At 42.3% G+C, this 17,029-nt stretch overlaps 1 long non-coding RNA gene across 1 annotated transcript in view; it reads left to right on the forward strand.

Annotated features, from left to right (window-relative positions):
- Window positions 1-17,029, forward strand: part of LOC125180109 (uncharacterized) — a 69,382-nt gene that overhangs the window by 16,184 nt on the left and 36,169 nt on the right. The window contains exon 4 of the long non-coding RNA XR_007158369.2: window positions 7,320-7,432. This is a non-coding gene — a long non-coding RNA (uncharacterized lncRNA). The remainder of the gene's footprint in view (window positions 1-7,319; window positions 7,433-17,029) is intronic.

Here is a 17,029-nt window from a genome sequence, read left to right on the forward strand (position 1 = left end):
AGTGCATCCAAGATGCTGTAAGCTTTGTACAAATAGCTTGCCTCCACGTTGCAAAGCCCAGGTTTAGTGAAAGTTTTGTAAGGGAGCCGGTGGCTGTGATGATGAGATGTGTCCTCCTGCCTGTCTGGGCAATTGGGTGATGAAAGCATGCTGGAGAGAGTTGTTTGGAAGCCAAAATGGAAATTTTAACTAAAATAACCATGTAAATGTATTAATATAGTGCTGTGGTCAGAAATACTCGCCTTGAATTAGATAGAAGTCTGGGCACTGAATGAGGTGTAAGAGAAGACAGTGCTGTGCAGAGACGGGTGTTTCAGGAAGTATTCTTATCACATTTAAAATATATTTTTGTGTTTATATGACTGATACCACTTTTTCATGACATGCAGAAAGTTCAAGATATCTATGGGGTGAGAGAGTTGTTGGCCTTTCTAGAAACTGTTTTACATTTTTTAATGTGGTTTCTGGTCAGAGCAGCAAATGGACATGCTGTCATTTTTCCCTCTTGTTCACCTGTCTACCTTGCAAGCTCATAGCTCTTGAGTCCATTTGCCAAATTCAATGAGATCTGACCAAAGGGAAGAGATTTCAGAGCTGTCAACTTAAATTATATTCCAGTTAGCTCCTAGCTGCTGCATTACATTCTGTATGCTTAATGAAAATTGGCATTTACATGGAGATAGTGGCTCCATTTTGGGCTCGTGTCTGCTGGAAAAAAGGTTGAGAATGGCAGTTGCCCCTCCCATGTAAGTGTCATTTGTCCTTCAGAAGCCAGTCCAAAATTTTTTTCTGAATATTAAGTATTTTCCAGTTCTTGAAAGTTTCTGAACTTGCTTTTGTAATTTGTTGGTATTAATCGTAGATGGGAATCATAGATTCCACCATGATGATATGAGGGTATTGTAGATTGCATCATGATGATATGAGGGGAAAGACAGACCTTTATTTGGCTGAATGCTGACTTCCCTTTCAAAACCTTCTTTCATTGAGCGTATTGTAAGCCAGAGAAACAGGCAAGAAAACAGTGAGCAAAAAGGGAATGGAAATAATGTTGCTAGGGCAACTTTCTCATGGTTTCTAAAGATGTATATATATTTAAAATCCTTGAAAAACATTAGTCTTGCTTATTTCTTAATAAGTTATTTTGATCTCTCCGTTTGGGGGTTGCTTTGCCATAGCATGGACAGGGTTGGATGTGGGAGAAGACCTCTCTGCGAGGAGAGGGGACCTGCCCTTGAGCTTTAGGAGCTGCTTGCAGTTATCCAGGAGAGCAGCAGTCACACGTGTCTGTAAGGAACCTGCTGAAGCTGAGTGGACTGGCACAAGGTTTATGCACCAGGAGGTGCTGGTTCGTTAGGAGCACAAACACTAGTTTTCATGCTGAAAACAGTCCAGAATGAATTATTCACGGATATCTTTGCACTCTGTTTTTGCAAGGGGAGCTGTGGTGCTCTCTGTAACTGCACAGCAGCTGCAATAAAGCTCTACCAGTTACTCATTTATTCTCCTCCCAGATACATGATCTAAAAGAGTATTTCTAGCATGCCTTGCAAGAAGAAAGTTTTGTTGATTAAAGTTTTCATCTTGCCTGGTGTGGTTAAGTGCAATTACGAAATCACGTTTGTTCCTTCTAGAGCTGTGGGAATGTGTTTTTTTCCCAAATAGGGAGATTCTAAAGCCATAAAAAAAAAAAGGAAAATATTTGGCAAACAGAAAACTTGAAATAATTCTGTGTTTGTAAAATTACATTTTTTTGCTTTGATAGTAGGTGATTTCTTTACTTGAAACAATTAGGTTGCATGAAAAATATAGGAAAAAATGTTATGACTGAAGGTACACATTTAATCCTGAAAGTGCAGAGAAGGGAGCTTGGCATTTATCTGAATTATGTAACCAATCCCTCAGCGGAACTGAAAAGATTTTCAGGAGTACGTCAGTCCCCAGATTTCTTGCAAATCCTTATAGGAGCACAAAAATTTTCAGAGCTTGAGGATGCTATGTGCCCCTTCCTACAAAAGTGCACCCTCTGTTTTTCTGGAGACACGCTCTCAAGATGTTCACGTGCCTCTTCACAACAGCACTTGTGGTCACAGAAACCCAGGCTATCGCTGATGAGAGTAAATCCCCTACTGCAGCCAGTATATTGCAACAGAAACTGTGCTTCCTCATCTTTCTGATTCACCTCACCTTAAAAATGAAACTGGTCATTTTCCAGCATTTCCCAGCCCCACAGGAATAGTGGGAGAAGTATGGAGCCAGATGGGTAGCTCACAGTAGCAAAGATAACTTGTTCACCTTGCTGAACTTGCTGAAAAGTCTTGTCCCCAAGTGTTGACCATTAATTTCCTAACAATAGCTAGGCATAGTCTAGAAGAGATGCTGAAAATAGGAACATTTGCATTAGTGGTGCAGACCATCCCCAGTCTAAATTGTTTGTCTGTGAAAGCACCCCTAGCTGCAGAGCACCAGGAACTGGGAGCAGAGGCTGTGAGGGATTTCAGAGTGGAAAAGGAAGACAAGACTGCAGTACAGGTACTGTGCAAAAAAGAAATTGGAGATATTTGTGGAATGAAAGGAAGGATAGGTCGCAAGCTGTCCTCATGCTCACACCACTTCTGCAGTAGAGGGTCTTTGGATAACCTGCTTTCAAAACTTATGTGGTTCTTGCAAAGCCTGTTGTGCACAAGGACTATGCCTATCACCTTACTCAGTGTTATGTTTTGAGATCTTGTCTCACAAAATGATCAATAATGTTAACATGAGCAAACTTCGGATGTGGCTTCAGCAATTTATTGTCTTGCAGCAGCTTCCTACAACCATTGGCTCCAAAGTCCCTTCTTCTGGGTGATGGTGAGGGAAATGCCTGCACATGGGGCTTTCCTCACATCACCGGGTAAGCTCATAGCAGCCTTCAGGAGATGCTGCCCCTGACCAGAAGAGTTTTTGGGTTGAACAGAGGTGAATTGGAAGAAGAGTGAGAAAGAAATGTTACGTACAGGGCCCCAGTGCTGAAATAAACCAAGAAAGGGAAGAAATTCTTTATTCAGAGGGTGGTGAGGCCCTGGCACAGGCTGCCCAGAGAAGCTGTGGATGCCCCATCCCTGGAGGTGTTCAAGGCCAGGCTGGGTGGGGCTTTGGGCAACCTGGTCTGGTGGGAGGTGTCCCTGCCTATGGCAGGGGTTTGGGAATTGGAGGGTCTTAAAGGTCCCTTCCAGCCCAAAACAATGTTGGGATTATGTGAAAACAGGTCTGCAAAGTCTGACTTTCTGCACCAAGTTTTGCTTCTTCCTCAAACAACCAAGGCGCCGCAGTGCCCAGACCTTGTTTCTGTTCTTCCATGCTTAAACTCTTTCCATCCCTCCACTGCCACATCTGGTTTTGCTGTGCTAGTGATGGAAAATTTACTGTGGAGCAGAAAGTCTTATACAGAGAACGTTTGGCAGTTTGTGCCTCAATTTCCCCTGTGGTAGGGATAACGCTACTGAAATAAAAAAAGCACTAAAAAACAAACTGCTAGATAAGAACCAAGAACATAAGCTTTTAAAGACAGTTTCTGGACTCAGATGTTTTTGTCTTGTGTAGTTCTTGCTACAAAATTCACAGTTGCAATACTTTGGGAATATGAGATTGGACTATTTATGAATCAGGACATCCTCCTAGGGCAAACCCCAAGACCAGCTCTAATGCAGTATGTGCAATGGCAGGAGAAATTGCTCCCGTCCCTGTAGAAGGAGACGGCACAAAGCCTGGGGTGCCAAACATTTGTGAGTGCATGGGTGCAGGGTGAGTACACAACAAAACGTGGGGGAGGAAGGTGGAGAAAGGAGCTTATGTGAGCAGATGTTGCCTCAGTCAGGTAAAGCTTATTAATTCATTTATCATCTGAGCTGATCAGTGCTACATCTGTCTGGGAATATATGATTTACAGGGGGAAAAAAAAAAGATATGCAGCTGCTAGTCCCACTGTGAAAAGGATTTAGTTCAACTGGCTAGGTATAATCACTGCTCAGCTCTGAATTGTTTTTTTTCAGGGATAGTTTTGCATATCTGAAAGACTGAAAGAGATCCTGTGTTATCTCATTTCTCTCTGGGAGATTGATGTTGAGTTTAAATTTAACTTAAGATGAAAACATCTGTTATTCTTCAGAGTAAATATGTTCTGATACCCTCAAATTGATTGAGAATCAGACAGTTCAGAATACATAAACTGAAGGCTTTTTAAGTCAGTACTGTTTATACTTGGAGCAGAAGTAACGATATTGTTTCCCACTCTTATGAGTCATGACTAGAGGTAATAAACTTCTTTAGAATGTGATGATGATTGAAAATGAGTTGTAGATGTTCATACATTTTCAGAAAAAAAAAGAAAAAAGCATGTTATAGACTGTTGGGATTGTTATCATCTTATGAAAAATTCACATTCGCCCTATTAGCTGACTAGAGCCTACAGCAGTGTCTGTAATTGCAATTGTTATGCTAAGTCATTATTTACATTGCAGTTGTACCTGGAGATCTTAAGCATGCGCTTGGGTCTGATTACGTTATGTGCAGGCACATGGGAAATATAAAGTGGGATGTCATCTCACAGCCAGTTTCATTTAATCTGTTCCCCAGCTGAGAAGGAAGGGCAAAGGGCAGTCTATCCCTTTGACAGTTACATTGGGTGCCCCAGGCCTTGGCTTGTCAGCATTAAATTGTGGGTTTGAATGTCTCCTCTGAGGGACTGGGTGCCCAACAATTCTTGGTATAAAGTAGCTTAGTTTGAGCCATCAGACAAACCTAAATGATTGTATGTGATGGGACTCAGTAGGTCAGGTAGATGATTGGGCTTGATAATCTTGAAGGTCTTCTCCAACCTGAACCATTCCGTGATCCCTGATGTGCTAACTGGTCAGGCTGGCCTGCTTGACTAAAACCCAGGGGTGGTGTGATGCAAAGCCAGGGCAGCACCGCCTGGTTAACCTAGCTTAAAGCCTGCCTTCAAAGCAAAGAGACATTTTCTTAAATGAAAAAATTTGGAGAGCATTTCCTGCTGCCTTACTTTGTTATGACAGTCATATCCTACCCTTTCCTCTTCAAGACCTGTCCTCCTCCTGTCAGCTCTCCAATGCGGTGGCTTCTCAGTTCAGAGTAGTTTGCACTTTTATTCTACTGGCAAATTTTATTCATATGATTTCATGATACTACAAATGCACTTTACATAGATTATTTTTGCTATGTAGGGCCCTCTATCTATTATTCATACAGGGGGTGAATCTAAAGCCCTGTTGCACGGAGTGGGTTTGGGCTTCAGCAACTGAAAGGAAGCCACAGTGCAGCTGACCTGTTACTGTATGCACTGAAACAGGGTGAGACTTGTTTCAACACTGCCCCTGGTGAAGGCTGGTCTCTCAACTGCCCTTCCAAACTGTTATTTTGCTTAATTAAATGTTCCCAGATTTGACTCGAATTGGTTTCACTTCCAGTTCCCCTTCACAGCATGCTAACTTGGTTATTGCATAAGGGTGTCAGCTCAGTCACAGCACTGAGTGGGCCAGGGAGCTTTTGGAGTAGAACAGTTTAAATCCGTAGTGTAAGTATCCGTAAACACCTGCCCAACTTCAAACATGTACCAGAACTTACAGAGAAACCTACAGACTGGGCACGTGTGTGAGCACTTGGGCTGGCTCTGCCGCAGGACTGCCTTGTCTGTCTAGTGCTGCAAGGTGCCTGCTGCAATTCACGGTTTATTTCAGACGTGGCAAAGCTGGAGACCGTGTGGGTCATTTCAGACCCTTCATCTGGGTACACGGAGATGCATTCCTGGGCTATCTGCTCTCCACTGAGATCTACACCCATGCCTTTGCCAGCATCCATCTCCCTCACCTCCTCCCTGGTTCCCTGCCTTCCCCCGATTTTGCGTGCAGCTCATTAACCTTTGGCTGGGCATTTTGAAATCATTATCTTGTTTGTTCTGGTACACTATTAGGCTGTTTAGGTGGGTTTATTTTTTTTAAGCCGTTGCCTGATTTAATGAACCCCTCTGCTCTGTCTCGCTGGAGGAGTTGCTAACAGATGGCTGACGTTTGTTTTTCCATTTTAAAGATTGAAAAGTAACCCAGTGGGGTTAGTGAGATGCCCAGGTGCCTCTGCTATAGCTTGGTTATTTGGTTGTATTGCTGCTCCCTCTTCCCACAAGCTCTGGGCATCCTTGCTGTCCTGTCCCCGTCAGAGGCTGTTCTGGCAGTGTCTGATATTTCTACAGCCCTGTGGCAAGGGAGGACTTGCTTTGCATGCCACACAGCCAAGGCTGTGTGGGATGCTGCTTCTAACTGGAGGCTTGGCCCAGTCCCTAAGGAATTTAGTTGCAGTCCTTGGTCTGTGGGTAATATTTGGGGTTAGGGCAGTCATGTTCTTTGTTCCTCAGCAAGGCTTCTGGGTCACTGTGGATTGTTAAACAATTATTTGCTTGCTGGACCTGTGTGGGTAAAGATCAAAAGCCTCTATGTAGTGATGGTAGATAAGCCTTTCTCCCTAAGAGACATCAAACTGGTCTTACTCAACCTGTGCAAAATAAATGAATGTTCTGGCACGTATGCATATATTAAAAAAAAAAAAGTCAAATGGAGCAAGGCAGATTTTTCCAATAACCTTCTGCTCTATCTATGAGAAGAAGCTGATAAATTGTGCAGGGAAAAATCCACCCCTCCCACACTGGACCTGCACATTGAGGATCTTCACGAGTGAGGTACAAAGACTTCCCAGAGAAAATCCAAACACAACAGACAGACTAGTTGCTTACTGCTGTGTAGGTGAGTCATTGCTGGTAGTATGACAGGTGCCTGCTTGCTCTTGTGGTCCCCTGACTTTTCATTATAAAGACCTCTTCACTAAAAGAGTTGCTGTCCTTTGCTGTCCTGTACTGAAATGAGGGCTGCTGGCAGTGGTGATATGGTGGTGTGTACAGATAGAGAATTCCCTACTGTCCCAAAAGTGAATTTGGATGTGGCCAGCCTGTTTTTGGAAGACTGTATTCCATGGTATGGATGTAGTTATTTTATCTGAATTTGGCTTCCGGGTCAGGGCATGTTTGGTTCACTAGCTGAGACAACTTTGTCCCTTTTCTATTTAAGATATTGCATGTGATCACATGGATGAAGTCTGACTTGGGATGCTTTAAAGAGAGCAAGGACATAAAGCATGTAAATAACTTTTAAGTCAAATGGCGGAGTATATCATCACTAAATACACGTAGAATTTCTGACCACCCACACCACTTTGTTTCTTTGTCAGAAAGTAAATGTTTCACTGAGTCAACAATATATTTATTTTTTCTGTAGGGTCTGCTCACGTGGAGAAAACACCATTGTTACTAGTTACTCCGCATGCTTCTGAATCTCTCCAGTGAATTTGATCCATCCCCAGTTTTGACCTGTGGCTGGCACTTTTACAGGTTGGTTACTTATTGTACACTTTTTCGGCTTTGATACTAAGAGTCTGGGGGTACAGGTGAGGTGTGAAAGCTCTGCCCTGGAAGAGCAGTTATGCTGCTGTGAGACTCCTCCAACCTGTCTTGTTCCAGGCCAGCATCAGGGTTCCTGTTGATGGAGATGGCTGGTCACCACAAACTGTGATAAGCAAGCAACTAAAAAGTCACACTGTTACCAGATCACTCAAAAGATTAACAAAAAAAAAAAAAACCCACAATGCAACAACCAAATAAAATCTGGCTTTTGTACAATCCTGATATTTACCTGATACACCTTCATTCTCATAACAAATGGAAAACAAATAGCTGCTAGCTCTTTCCTTATTTCCTCATCAAAGGAGTCATTTCCCATCTTGCAGGAACTGGTTGCTGGGCCTGGTTAATCACATTTGCCCTCCATGCCTCTTATCACATTTTACGCTCCTCTTTTTCCAAATTGTGCTGCCTGGCGTTAGAAGGACCATGACAGGACACACCACAAGTACTTCCATGTCCTATAAAACAAGGTGTTTAATAAACAGCAGAGCTAATTAAGCCTCATTTCCTAAAAAAGCCTGGCTCATGTCCTGTTTCCTTTATAGGCAGCTTCCCCTCTGTCATCTATGATGCCTTTAGGTAATGATGAGCTGCATCCATGCTCGTCAGGCAGCCAGCACACTTGTGCTGATGGGTTGCCAGCTGCTGCCAAGCACAGCTTATAACAGGCAGCAAGAACGCTTTCTGGACTGCTCTCCTCTATCCAGATGCCAATTTTCAAAAAACTTGTACCAATGTAACATCCTGGAAACATCAGCTCTTCAGTGAGATTGATTGGCGAGTTAAAATTTATTAGAGGAGGATTGAAAAGTGCATGAATAGTCTGATCTCTTAAACATCATGGCTGTAGTGAATCAGGCCAAAAAGGAGAAGCAGCATATATTATATGAGCAATCAGGAGTGATTTCTTGTCTTTATTTCTTCCACCCCACCCTCCTTTTTTTCCTTTACAGAAGATCAGATGTATTACAGCTTAAATTCTGTAATCCTTTGATCAGGAATCAGAATCTAACTTAATGTTTTCACTTACTGCTCCTGCTGCAGAAAATATCTTAAATGCATGCTCTGCAAGAATTGTGTAACTGCTTTAGCTTGTCAAGACCCCTTGCTCTGGACTTCTCTAAAATACAGCAGTGGAGCTGAAGCTGGTTTCATTTCTGAGTGACCTGCAGATCTATACAGTGTCTGTTACAAAAGTTATCTCACTTTATCGGGACAGCAAAGAACATGTTCTTTGGAGCTTTAAAGAATGTTATTTTTGTTAGTTAATCAAGGTCTAGATGTTGAGCTTTAGACTGTTGTCATTTAGTGTGTTGTATTTGCAGTGATACTTAAAACTAGCTATAAAAAATGTTTGCTCCTTTTAAGGGGTTGGATGGCAAATCCCATCCCACCCTTCCACTGGACATAATGAGTTGCAATTGGAGTGATTACTTTGTCTAAAGGCTTTTCTTCCATGTAAGGCATTCATAATTTGGTCCACTCACGTGTCATTGCCTGTCCATGGGGCACATTTACTTGCATACAGCACCAAGTTTATGCACCTTTTAGCCTCTGGACCCAAACTAGCGGCTTCTGGCTAGCTTAGACAAGCTCTATTCTGACTCCTGTCCTCTTTTATATCATCCTCCGTGTGTCCTGTACCATCAATATTAGGCATAACCTCAAATCGCCAAACTTTTCGAAGCTTACATGCACGTCTTCTTGAATCAAGCCCCTTCCAGGAAGTATGGGCTCCTTTCCTGATTTTAACCAAATACTTTGTGGGCATCATCATTCCCAAAGCAGAATTATGATATGCCATGAGCATGACTGTCAGTCTCATCTCACTACCTTAGTTCTCTCTGGACATCATCCCAGGCTGCCCATTACTCTTGATCTACCTGCATTTGGCTAGTATTTATTTATCCCGCCTATGCTTTGTTGCACTAGAGGATATTCCTCTCCCTGCTAATAATCTCAATGGAAAAGCTGTCTTTGACTTCTGGCAGACACAGGCTCCTGAAATGGCAGTGACATTCTGTAGCAAAATGTCAGAGTTTGCAGCCATTCTTGGAATAATTTTCTGTGCAAGTTCTGCTCAGAATACAGTAACGAATGGTAATAAAAGCTGAATCAGAGATAATGATGCTCTGCAGTCAGTCCACTCCGCTCTGATATGAATGCAACCCAGTGAATGTTCAGATGCCTCACAAGATTCACATCCAAAATCCAGAGTCTTTCTTGAGTTTGATTTTCATTTAATTTTGCAAATTGCCTGGTTGCTACAAACTGGAATTCACTAATGGACAAGTCCAAGATTTGCAGAGAATGCCATGCCAGAAGGATGTGTTGATGAAAACCATGAAATGGAATGGCACAGAAGATTGAATCCTGAGTTAAGACATGGCAGGTGACGTAGCAAAGAAGAAATGAGCAAAGAAAACCAATGAGCAGCTTAATTTCTACCTTCCAGTAGTGTAGGCTTCAGAACACACACCATGCTTTGACTTCCCCTGCAGGGAGCCTGGTCTAACAGCCAGAGATGCACTGATCATCTCGCTGTTCAGAATAAACAAAGTGGTTTTCCAAGTCATCAGATTTTCTCTCCCTGTCTTCATAAGCCCATCTGAAAAACATGAGGGTTTGTGCCAAGATAGAAGAAAAAAAATGGTTACGTTCTGTTTTTCTGAATAACATGCAAACCTCTTCCCTTTCCTGAAACTTTTGTGTCTTTTATTCTTTGCTTTAATTTCAAGCTTTCTTGAAGGTCACGAAATGGCTTTGGCTTCTCAGACCTATCTTGTGGAGTCTAGCATACACAAAACCATTTGTCCTGTTTTATTAATAAGCCATACAAAACAGGCTCCTCTCTCTGAGTTGGATTCTATTTGAAATATGTACTTTCGAGTTTTATTTTGTAAACCAAGTATATAAATATCAGTGGTTGTCGTGTGGAGTGCCTTTGGGATGAAAGGCAAGAATGCAGCTATAATACATCTTAAATGATGAAGTACGTCAGTCTCTGAAGTGCTGTTAGTGTCTAATTGGAACACAATAGGTCAAAACCTTATTATTTCAACAAAAGTAAAAGGGTAGTGCAAGAGCTCTCCATGTGCATGTGGACAGCAGTGAGAGGACATGAACAAAGAGGAGATATGAGCAGGTTTGCACACTTTTTAATGAAGAAAATGCAATATGTGTATCTTTCTAGCATTACTGGAAAGCAACTGATTTTTCTATTGAATTATTTCAAATGACAAAGCAAAATCTTTTACTGTAAGCATCTGGAATTGTTAACCAGTGTGTGTCACAGCTTTGGTAACAATTGAGAAGCATGTGAGCTTTGTATCCCACAATCCAAGGTGCTTAGAGGGAGAGAGAGTCTCCTGCAAACCTGAATTACTGTGCTGACATCTGTAACAAAGCTGGGAAGCTCTCATTTTAAGGCGTCCATGCCTCAAGAGGGAAAAGAAAGATATGTTTCAGCACTGTTGCTCAGATTTGCTTTATGATGAAGTTTTCACAGAGCTGGGAGATTCCCTTCTGTGCTGATAAATATAGCATTAACCAAAAAACCTCTAATGATTCGTCTTATAGAACAAATACACATGACAAGTAATTTGCAAAGGTGGCAGCTGAACCTACGCAAGACAGATGTCTCAGTGCTCACTGAAAGAACTTCAAGACTGATTTTTGAGAAGAGAAAATATGAAAATATTTCTTCAAAAAAGAAAAAAGACATGCAGCTTTCTGCATTTGATTTGCCAAGGCAATAGATTGCTCTTTGCAGGAAAAAAAAAAAAGTGAAAGACAGGGTGCTTGCTCACCCTGCTTTAGATAGAGTTGACATATCCTCTGCGGATTAGACAATCATTTATATTATATATAATTATATAAGCAATCAAATATATAATAAATATAAGGATTACAAACTTCTGCAAGTAGGTGTCTTGTCACAGCCTCTGCATATTTTGTGGCAGAGCGCAAGGAGGATCCAGCTAAGCCTTGTAGTTGCCTTCATTTTGATGACCCAGTAACATCTCAGGTTGTTCTGTTGACTTTGAGGGGTTTGGGGTCAGACCCCTGTTTCCTCACAATAACAAGGTCACAGACTTTCCGTGCAGCGTTTAAAACGTGCTCCTTATCTCCACCCGGCGAACTGGGGCTGTTTTCAGTTGCGTCTGTTGCAACTCTCAGCTTGGAAATCCTGCTGCATAATTCCTCTTAAGGTCAGCCTTTCCCCGGGTACTTTCACACTAGGGTGTTTATGCAGATTGTTGTGGTCAAACTCGTCTGACTCTGTTGTTTCTCCTGGCAAATACAGACAAAATCTCAAAGCTGACTGGTGACAGGCCAGCTTCTGTGAGATGGTTTTGCTTCTGCCATGGCAGAGACTGGATTGGCTTTGAAATGGCAAGTTCTTTTTCATGCTGGCGTTAACATCATGTTCACTTTAGTGGACGGAGAGGCGGTCAGGGCCTCTCGGCACCAGCGTGGTTCCCTGAGAAAGCGGCCTTGTGGTTTGCGGCTGATGAATGGTGTTCCTTGGGGCTACCAGGGTGCATGAGCCAACTAAGCTGCTGTCCTTCTTGGCTGAGACAGTAAAATCACCCCTGCAATGCTGATTGCTATGCCTGTAAGGAAATGGGAGGCACTTTGAATGAACTTTGATCAGAAACTAGCTTGCAATTCTCCAGTATTTATTTTCAGCTAGAAGATGCACATGGTGCTTCTAGGAAATGCATCTTCCTTGTCATGCTCTGCTGAAGACAAATTCATATGAGACCAGAGAAAACAGAAAAAGCTCCGCTCAAACTGCTGTACTTCCCTTCTTCTGCAGTTCACTGCCAAGTGCAATAAACCTTATTTCGGCATAGACTGAAGCATCACAGGCAAAACTTGATTTCATTATTACATTTCATTTGTTTTCTTGGCATTGTCTTGTTCCTGTCAGGCTCCCTGATAATCCATTTTTCTTTTCATTTTGCTGTTTTTTTCCATCCACTTATGTTTACTTAGTGCCCGAATCAATCTCCTGTTACCAGTCATTCATCTCAAATCCTTCCACTTCATAGAGACTACAAATGACTTGGAAAAGTCACTTCTGTTTTATTTTTAAAGGTCATTTGCCAATAACAGTGCAACATCAGATCAGGTTTCATACTAGACAGAAATCAGCAAAATAGGTCATTTTTCCTCCTGTAGATGAGCTCTACATTTGCGTATTTGGACCTCAACTTTCTCCTTGGAATCCAGTGAACAATATTTCAAGTGCTCCATAGACACTTGGGGCAGCAAATTGTATTGGGAGCCTGATGTTTAGCTGTGTTTCTTCTTTTGTTTTGCTCTGGTTATGATAGCGGACGCATTCTGACAGGATTGCTTTAAATCAGGAAGATCCTCCTAATAGCACCCGACAGTTTAATTGATGTCTTGGCTTCTCTGTTAGTCATTTTTGGCAGCAGCACACCTTCTACTGCACAGTGTCTAATCCGGCACTATTAATATACTAAATTCAGCCGCACATACCTGCAATCTGTTTCAGAAGAGGAACATGTATAAATGACCATGCAACAGGATTTCTTTGTGGAGTGGCTATTAGTTACTTGTACAGTCAAGCACTTGCTCTTCCAGTGTACAGGTTGAAAGAATGACAGGAAGAGGTTGGAAGGAAGGGGACATTAATTACAATAGCATTATACATTTTAATGATCTTTTTGAAGGGTGGCTAACTTTGGGGGGAAAGATTACATTTTTTATTTTTTTTCATGTAGGGAATGGCCAGAACTTTGAAACTAGCCCCATCTCAGTGACATTTGGCACCGGAGAAGCAGATGAAAAGACAAGGCCCTACAAACATAATAAAAGTAGATAGCTAAATGGAAGGGTGAAACCCTACCAATATTCATTCTGAGGACAGACTGGAGAAAAATTTGGCATTTATTAGGTATCAGAGAATCTGTGCAAACTCTCCCCTCGTTCCTCTGCTCTCAGAATCTTATTTTCTCAGACAGCCTCTTTCCTTTAAAAGATGGGAAATGAACTGCACTGAAATGAAAATTTTCAGTATGATGCATTGATTTCTGTGAGTTTTAGTTTGGTTTTCAAAGTTTTAAAATTTTTAATAGTCTTTTTGGATATTGTTCTCTGAAAGTTTTTTTCTCTTTTTTTTAATATATTTGAAGAGGTTTATAATTGACTGTGTTCATTTCTTTCTGCTTCTTTTCTCCTTAACCTTATCTCTCACAACTAATTTGCAGCAGATAGCTCTTTTGAAAAGGATTTGTGTGTGTGTGTTTGTTTCTTTTGCCACTGGATTCAGCAGCAGCAACAGCTCTTGGTTCTTTAGATGATTACCTTGTGGTGTCCCTGACATTTCCCTGCCTTTGTATTAAGTATTTATGCTGTAGATAAACTGCCGTTGCTGGAGTGATAAAAGCATGTTACTGAAAGAGTTTTTGTACTCCGCTGGGTAATTCTTCTGGCTGCACAGAGAGGATTGTCTTCTTTCATGTGGCCAGCAGGTGAAACCACAGAAATGGCAAACACCGTGGAAAGAGATTTTACAATAACCAATGCTTGCTCATTGTCCTTCAGGCCGGTTTTATTTCCGCTGTGAGGAAAACAAATCCAAAATCTGGAGTGTCTCGTCTCATGGGCAGTTTCAGATGAGGATACAGAATTAGGGTGTGCTTCTTGGAAATGAGGAAAACAGATGCACCAGGATGGTTATGCCAGGCCTGCTGGCACTGTGTGGTGATGTCCCATGAGCATTGCTTACCATGAATCTGCTTTTTATCAAATTCTCTATTTTTTTCCAGAAAAAAAAAATAGTAGTGAAGTGAGAAAAATTTGGGTATGTGATGCCCTAACAGGCGAGCAGGCAAAGGTATAGGTTCTACCTGAACAAACCTCCTCTTTGCTAGCATCTATATCAAGGCTGGGCAAAATCCAAGGTGCATGTTTCTCCATTTGTGTTTGTAGGTCCTGGGGGGGCTGTGGGCTCTGCCTTTAAATTCACCTGTATTGGCCCACATTTCTGACTTTTTGAGCACGTTTTTGAGCAAAGCAACTTAGATCAGTAGTAAACCAGCAGAGAAAAGGCGTTTCAGAGAGATGGAAACTATTCATGGGCTGGATTTAGTAAGTGGTCTTGTCTGAGAAAACAGTTTCCACAAGTGATGGAATACTTCCCCTTGGACGGTGCTTTAAGCAGGTTTCTTATATCATGCCATGAACATGTAGTGAATAACCACAGACAAGCTGTGGGAGAAATTGAGTGTTTCACTACAATTAAATCAAGAACAGCTCTTTTGACCCACAGCAGAGCTAAAAGTGGCTCTAAGCACTTAGAGTCATAGAGTCATTGAATGGTTTGGGTTGGAGGGGACCTTAAAGATCATTTAATTCTAACCCCCCTGCCATGGGCAGGGACACCTCCCACTAGCTCAGGCTGCCCAAAGCCCCATCCAGCCTGGCCTTGAACATCTCCAGGGATGGGGCATCCACAGCTTCTCTGGGCAGCCTGTACCAGTGCCTCACCACCCTCATAGTGAAGAATTTCTTCCTAATATCCAATCTAGATCTACCCTCTGTTAGATTAAAACCATTCCTCCTTAACAGCTTACTTTTTTTTTCAATGTTAGGTGTGTCTTTGTGAGCCAATCCATACCAAGTAATTTCCTCCTTGTGTATGCCACAACCAAGTCTACACCTTGGTTGTGTCCTAGCATCGGTGTCCTAGAAATTCGTCACCACACATGGTACCAACAGCTACAGGATTACATTGTGGGCCACTGGGTCATGGAAGAAAAAGTGTACCCCATGTCAATACCTTCCTGGTTAGCTCTGGCCCGTGTCTGTAGGCTGGGTGCGAGCTGAGGACTGGAGGAGATGAGGGAATGCAATGGGTTCACACTTCCATAGTTCACACTTAGCTCTCAGATCCAGGGACCGCTTATCTCCTGATGCGGAAGAGAGAAAAAAACATAACCATGATTAGAAAGATGCGTAGTGTGTTGGCAGTGGCAGGGTAAATGAACTCTCTCATTCCTGGCAAGAAGGAGTGCAACAAAATCAGTGCTTTAATAAAGGCAACTTAGTATTTTGCATTTACTCTTCTTTCTGTCTTTCAGCATATTGTAAATAACAAATGCTTATAAATTAAGCTACCCTGCTAAGCAAGCAACTTAGGCTAGTTTTAGGAAGAAGAGATCAATTTATTTCTATTCACGACAGAAAGCAATCTTCTGTTCCCTTAGATCATGAGCTTTTGGGGGGCAGCATCACCTCATCACTACACATTTCCCTTCTCTGACTGGTATTCAGGATGCAGATCTGCACCTGTGAAGATACAAGCCTGGGAAATCCACTATCCTGTGACGGATGGACAAGACTAAGTCATAATAGAAGGAATTCTGCCCCCCTCCCTTTTTTTAAATGTATTTTATGGCATGTGAAATAGACCAACCCCTATCCATCCAAAGCCTCCTGACTTTCTTATTGTAGTGAAAAATGACATTTATCAGCATGGCTGAGTGTTAGGAAAGTCTATTAATGGAAGCAGTATGAAACTGGAAGGAGGTGACTTTTAGCAACAATCACATGAAGCTTTTCTTCTATTAAAGCACTGCTTCAGGCAAGAGTGTGCTGCTTGATTAGTTTTTTGGAGAACAGATTTTCATTCATAATGAAAACATACATCTCAGCCACTGTTATTAATGTGCACATGCTTTAAAACAAAAATAGAAAGAATCCAAAGCCAGGAAGCTGTCAGGGCAGCTTAAAACAGTATCAGATCATGACAAGGTGGGCTGTTCGGTCCCACAGCAGTGTTTGTGTACCCTGGGAGGCACGTGCTGCGTGTGAGTCACTGATATCAGTGGAGCAGTCATTCATATAGCAGCCAAATTGGATCCCTGCTTCCTCCCCATCCAGTGGTCTTGGTCCTCCTTTCCAGTGTTTCTTTGCTGTCCTTGGCTTCTGGGATGTTGTGGACAGAGCTGTATGTTGCAAGTTTCTGGGAGGTGGATGCCTGCATCTCATCTGTTTGCTGAACATGTGAGTGATTTTTCCAGAGTCTACTTACATGGGGAGATCCTTACTGTAGTACCTTGCAAAGGGTTAGCCTTTGTTTTGTAGATCACATGTATTTGTTCAGGCGGAATGTGAAATACGAAAGTAAAACAGAGCCCTCCTTCAAAGAGTCACTTTGATTAGAAAAGGCTGACTTGAATTTATTTTCCTTTCTTGGAACCATCTGTGGAGCAGAGCGTGGGACAGAGCCAACGAGTCCTGCTGTTTGGCATTGTCACTCCTCTGCTCAGCACAAAACATGGCAACTTGCATGTAGGCACGTGCACCATGTGGAGAGGAAAGGAGGTTAACACTGCTGTGTTTGTGTGTTGCATGGGCCCTATGGATGCACCAGCAGTGGCGCTGTGTGAAACAACACTAACAGAACCTAGGAAGAAGGTGAAATTGCAGAGCGCCTTCTAGAGAGGGGACTGTGTGAGGGACTTGCTCGTTCATCCCTTATGGGTG

This window comes from Anser cygnoides, chromosome 3, assembly GCF_040182565.1.
Source record: "Anser cygnoides isolate HZ-2024a breed goose chromosome 3, Taihu_goose_T2T_genome, whole genome shotgun sequence".
Classification (NCBI taxonomy): domain Eukaryota; kingdom Metazoa; phylum Chordata; class Aves; order Anseriformes; family Anatidae; genus Anser; species Anser cygnoides.